Raw genomic sequence first — 6,552 nt, 5'->3', positions numbered from 1 at the left:
TACACAGCTTCAAAAACAGAGATCTATTCACAAGAAACAGAAAAACTTCACTAATACAGAAACAAGGATGCTAACAGCAAACTTCTTAACAGCAAAAAGAAAAGCCAAAAGCATTGGAAAAACATCTTCAAATATTGAAAGGAAACAACTCATCATCTGAGATTCTAGAACCACCTAAGGTACTACTAAAGAGTAATATATATATATGTATATTTTGATGAAAATGCTGAAAGGTATTATACTAATAATCTTTCCATGAAAGGACATTCTTTAGAATTAAGGTAATTGAATCATAAAAGTGATTGGAACACAAGAAGGATGAAAAAATATGTTGTAAATGATGGTTAAATCCAAGAAATATTGATTTTATGAAACAACAAGCAAATATTGACAATAGTTTCTAAAACATTTGAACTATAATAATGTACAAAAAATGAAGGAAGAGTGAAGAGATATTAAATCCATTGATTTGTTTTAATTTTTATCAATTTACTTAAACTAAAAAAAAAAAAATAGATCACTCATTCTTCCTACCTCCTGTCCCATATGGTAGTTCTGTTTTTAATTTTTTGAGGCATACCCAATGTTTTCCATAATAATTGCACCAATTTGCATTCCCATCAACAGTTCACAAGGGTTCCCTCTCCTCTATATCATTGCCAACACTTCTTATTTCTCTTCTTTTTGAATATAACTATTTTAACAGCAGGAGTAATATCTCATGATTTTGATTTTCATTTCTCTGATAATTAATAATGTTGAGCATCTTTTTATGTACCTGTTGGCCATTTGTATGTCTTCGAGAAAATGTCATCTTAGATCTTCTGCCTGTTTTTAAATCAGATCTTTTTTATTATTTATTTATTTTTTTTGCTACTGAATTGCATGGGTTCTTAGCATATTTTCAACTTAAGTTGAAAATATCAGACCTATGGTTTACAATTATTTTCTCCCTCTTCGTACACTGTCTTTTCCTTTTGTTGATAGTTCCTTTGCAGTGCAGAAGCTTTTTAATTGAGGTAGTCCCACATGTTTACTTTTGCTTGTGCTGCTTTTGTTTTTGGTGCCAGATTTAAAAAAAAAAATTGCCAACAAGGCGCTGGGTGATACAGCTGGTTGAGTGTCCTCTTGATTTTGGCTCAGCTCATGATCTCACTTGTGAGATCAAGCCCTGCATCAGGGTCTGTACTGGGTGTGGATCCTGCTTAAGATTTTATCTCTCCCTCTGCCTCTCCCCACTCATGTCCTCTCTCTAAAAACAAATAATAAGAAATTAAAATATAAAAAATTAAAAAAATAAAAAATTCATTGACAAGACTTGTATCAAGATTACCACTTACATTTTTTCCCTGCTAGGAATTTAATGGTTTTAGGTCTTCTGTTCAATCTCTAACTTATTTTAAGTTCATTTTTGTGTATGATATAAGATAATGGTCTAGTTTCATTCTTTTACATGTGGATGTCCCCTTTTCCCAGCACCACTTATTGAAGAAACTGTCCTCTCCCTATTGTATATGCTTGGCTCCTTTACTGTAAATTAATTGATTACAGATGTGCGCGTTTTTTCTAGAAAGACACAATTTACCAAAACTGTGTCATGAATCCATAAATATTAAATAAGTTAAATCATGAAGGTTGAGAGTAGGAGAAAAGAATTGTATTACAGAATGGTAAGACTGTAATTCAACTGAAGACTGTACTTCAAGAAAAAAATAGGTAATTCTGCTTCATACCTCTAATGAACTCCTGTTCGATAAACTGAGGATACATGTGTGAAGCAAGATTGAAAACTACATAAATCTAAATACAGAATAACAACTAATTCTTGGAGAAAGGTTTACTGAGGTCCTGTTGTTTGTGCTCTGCATGATTCATGGGCCACCATTTCACTCTGACTTCAGTGTAAATGCTTGTGCTAGGGTTGTATAGTCCACAGCATGAAAAAACCTGTGATGATTTGATTCTCCTGATATTTAGGTGTTGAAATAAATGGGGATAGATTCTAACTTTAGTACATAGATGATCATATTCAACTTCTCTATTCTCTTCTACACGTTTGCTATATAAAATTTTAAATAAAAGAAACAACATACAGATGCACTGCTTCTGCAATAGAAGGAAGTATCTATTACTAATGTCAGAGATATGTCTTTCCATTTCTAAAAGGTTCTAAATCAAGAACTTTTTAAAATGTAAATAACACTGTAATACTTCTATTAATAAAACAAATAAAAGAATGATGGTTAATTCTTAAACTTTTATTTAAGCCATTAATTTTATTATTCTCCTATCTACAGTAAGCTTCAATTTGCCCTTATTTAAATTCAAGAGTCTGACTAGCTCATCTCTTCTATTCTATTTAAATTAAACCTTCTCCAGTTTTATGATTTGCAATTCAAAACTTATAACTCCACTTTAACTATACAAATATAGGATTCATTTCTTAAGTAAGTAAAAGGGTCCTGAGTTATATTAACATTGCATTTTACTAAGCAATTTAACCAGGTATATAAATTCCTTTTGTAAATATCTCATCAATTAAAAAAATACACACTATGGCTTCTTTGTGAATACGGTGAGATATCTTTGGAGAATATTTGAATCAATGTTTCCACCATATTCTGAAAATTCAGTATGACAAATCATGTAGCTCTTGTAGTTCTAAATCTTATAGCTCTAACCTGACATATTTTCTACTAGGTCATTTTGTTTAACTTCAAACATCATAGGTTCTTTTGTAAGGAAGGAGTAAAAGCAATTTTCTTTTAAAGTGAACTGAAACCTGATTGAAAAAAGAATCATTCTTTTGTCAAACTATAATCTATTGTTTCAGTTAGAGAGAAATCACACACAGAAAAGAGTATAAGGGTGCTCCATGAAATTATTCTGACAAGAAGAAATGCCAAAATAATAGGATTAAAATTGTTGTCTCTTTTTCAAGAATGATGTGAACTCCAAAATAACTTGACATTTTCATGTCAAACTTTGAAATACTTGAAATGCAATATACTTGAGTACCATATACATTCACAGAGAAATTAAAATGAGTCTTTGTACTTAAAAAAACCTAATGAACATTGGAATTTTATCCATAAGAATATGCTTTTTGGCTGACCTTCAAGTATTCTTTTCACTTTTTCTAGAGAGGTACAATATTCTACTGTTCAGGAAAGATCACTATAAATTATAGCATAAAGTGAATATAATAAAAAAACTTTTAGTTTGTTTTCATCAGAACCATGTTCTTGTGTAGAAAATGTTATTATAAGGGGATATTGAATGTTTTTATTCTGTACACTTTTCTAGTTGTTATAGGTGTACAATGAAATAAATATATATAAATAATGTACAAAATAAAATTAATATAAAACAACCCTGCTCTTATGCTACTAACCTAATTGTGGACACAACTTAGGAGCACACAGGGAAGAGGGGGATGTGGAGCAATGGAGAAAGATTGATTGTTGTGCATAGCTGTGGTTAAAAAGGCCTCCTCAGAAGAGCTGACACTTAATGTAGACAGTGAAGAATGAGCCTGACAGAGCTTTCCCACATTGTAGGAATTGATATGCATATATGAGAAAGTTATGGATTAAATTATTACTTAAAAGTATTAACTGGGACCTTCCCAGAAAACATCATAAACATACCTTCTTGAAGCTGAATTCTAGTGGGGCGGGGGAGTCATTATGAATTAAGTCCTTCTCTTAATGAAAACAATGAACACTGGTGGATTTTAAATGTACAGTTTTTTAAGAACATTAAAAAATTGCAAAGGTAGTAAAGGACATGTCAAAACAAAAGGGAAAGGAGGTTCCCATATAAGCCAGTGGAGCACAGGAACACTGAAGTTACACAGTGCAAGATATAACTACTCAGGGGAAGTTGACTTCAGTTTTGGAGTCTGGTAGGAGGAAACAGATGTCTGAGGCCAGGGCCCGAACAAGTCACGCAGCCTTAGAAGTGACTTCCCAAATTAACTTGAGATGCCTGCAGTGTGAGGCTGAAATGAAAGGAAATCAGCAATCCAACACACCCTGAAGCATCATTTCCACACTGGTGTGTCACCTATCAAAAAAGACAAAGACTAGAAAACATGACAAACATAACAGTAAACAGAAGAGATCCAGGAAAGATAAAATGTTTACAATTCTTTCTTTGAGGGGGTGGTATTGTTAGGGTTTGGTTTACTTCAGACTTAATTAGTTTTGTACAGATTTTGTAATTTCTGTGTATGAATTGTTTTTATACACAATATTTCTGACACTAATGAGTGGGTTTTTCCCATACTAATAACCAATTCTCCAACTCTCTGAACACCATGGGTGTACAATTCAATTAAATTCTAACACCAACTACTGGAGTTGAGGCAAGCGCCACAGGTTAGGGACTCAGACCCACAAGACTGTCCCCAGCTTCAGATGTCAATCACAAGTCCTGGGCCTCTCCTACTTCTTACTGATCGGCTATAAACTGGGGGCTCTCACAAAACCCTCCTCGGTTCAATAACTTGTTAGAACAGCTCACAAAACTCAGGAAGTCTCTTTACTCACTACTGCTGGTTTATTATAAAAATTATAACCCAGGAATAGCCAAATCCAAGAAAGAGGCATAAGGACACATAAGCAAAGAGGCACAAAATTCCCATCCTCTCTCCAGGTGTGCACCTCAGTATGTTTGCCAACCTGGAAGCTCTCCAAATACCATCTTCAGCATTTTTATGGAAGTGCCATTACATAGGCAAGATTGATTAAATCATTGGCCATGGGCGATAAACTAAATCTCAGAGATCAGGGCCTATTTGTTCTTCTGACAACCAGGCCCCATCTGAAGCTATCTAGGGGCCCTCTGAGAGTCATCTTAGCAGGAACTCAGATATGGCTGAAAGAGTCTTATTATGCATAACAAAAGCTACTTCTATCACTCAGGAAATTCCAAGGTTTTAGGAGCTCTGTGTCTAGAATGAGGGATCAAAGACAAGTATAGCAGTATTATTGTATCTCACTATTACACTCTGACAACTAAATGAAAGAGTACATTCAAGATTTTTTTTTAAAATGTAAACAAGTAGAAAAAAATAATAAAAGTAACACAAAAGAGAAAAAATTGAAATAGAACAGGTGGAATGAATAGAAAACAAAAATTAAGTCAGTGAATATACAACTAACATGACTAATGATATTAATGAATAGAATAAATACACTAATTAGAACAGTAATATTTGAGATTGGATTTAAAAGTCCAACTGTAAATTGTTTACAAGATACAAATGTAAAATACAAGAATATAGAATGACTAATGTAGATGAATAGAGAGTATATAAATACTAAGCAAAAGAAAGCTGATGCAGGGGCGCCTGGGTGGCTCAGTGGGTTAAAGCCGCTGTCTACCACTCACGTCATGATCCCAGGGTCCTCAGATCAAGCCCCCCACATCAGGCTCTCTGCTCTATGGGGAGCCTGCTTCCTCCTCTCTCTCTCTCTCTGCCTGCCTCTCTGCCTACTTGTGATCTCTGTCAAATAAATAAATAAACTATTTTTTAAAAAAATTAAAAAGGGGCATCTGGGTGGCTCAGTTGGTTAAGCATCTGCTTTTAGCTCAGGTCATGCTCCCATGGTCCTGGGATTGAGTCCTGCATCAGGCTCCCTGCTCGGTGGGGAGTCTGCTTCTCTTTCTGCCTGCTGCTCCCCCGCTTATGCTCTTTCTCTTTCTCTCTCACAAATAAATAAATAAAATCTTTAGTAAATAAATAAAGAATGAAAAATTTAAAAAGAAAGCTGATGCAGATACGATATTATTAGAAAAAATAGACTTTAAGATAATATAGTATTAATAGAAATTAACAGAATTGCTTAATAATAATATTTTTGCTTGTTTTCTTGTCTTATTTTTCTGTCACATACTGAAGTATATTAAAGATTTTACACTATGTTTTTGAGATTTTTCTCTTCTCTGTAGTTATGAAAATTTTTATTTATATACTCCTAGGCTATGTTTTTAAATAAATAGAGTTTAAAATTATTATTAGTTCTTGGTAAATTAAAATTTTTATTATTACGAACTAACCCTCATTATTTTCTGTTAATGTTTTTTACCTTAAAGGCTATTTTATACAATACTAACATTTTGTATGTTATGTCTTTATCCATTCATATGCTTTGTCCACTCATATGCAAATACATATGGAATTGGAATCTAAATAGAAAAGGAGATAGAGAATAAAGAAAGAATACTAGATACATATCAGAATACATTCTAAATTTAATGGTGTAGAGATTAGCATGACCCCTGTGCAAGGATGACATGAAAATCCATGAAACACTCCATATTTAAAAAGAAAAGAAAAAAGAATATTTTCCAAATGTAGTTCAAAAAAACAAAATTAAATAATCATCCCAACTAAGGTAGTTATTTATGAATAATTTTAAATGCCAACCAAAATAATTATAAAGAAAACCTCACTGGATACAAACTGAGGAAAACCAGAGATAAAGAGCAAAATCTTGAAAGGAGACAGCAAGAAGACACATTGCTTGTAAAAGAACAACGATA

General features: G+C 33.0%; 1 non-coding gene across 1 annotated transcript; it reads left to right on the top strand.

The window, feature by feature from the left end:
* Positions 1 to 6,231: 6,231 nt before the first annotated feature.
* On the top strand, positions 6,232 to 6,333 carry LOC116582077. Its single transcript, XR_004282373.1, has one exon. It is a non-coding gene; the product is annotated as a U6 spliceosomal RNA (small nuclear RNA).
* The last annotated feature ends 219 nt before the right edge of the window (positions 6,334 to 6,552 follow it).

This window comes from Mustela erminea, chromosome 21 (genome assembly GCF_009829155.1).
Source record: "Mustela erminea isolate mMusErm1 chromosome 21, mMusErm1.Pri, whole genome shotgun sequence".
Taxonomy (NCBI): Eukaryota; Metazoa; Chordata; class Mammalia; order Carnivora; family Mustelidae; genus Mustela; species Mustela erminea.
Note: the sequence above shows the minus strand (reverse complement) of the source record. Positions and strands in the feature narration are given on the sequence as shown.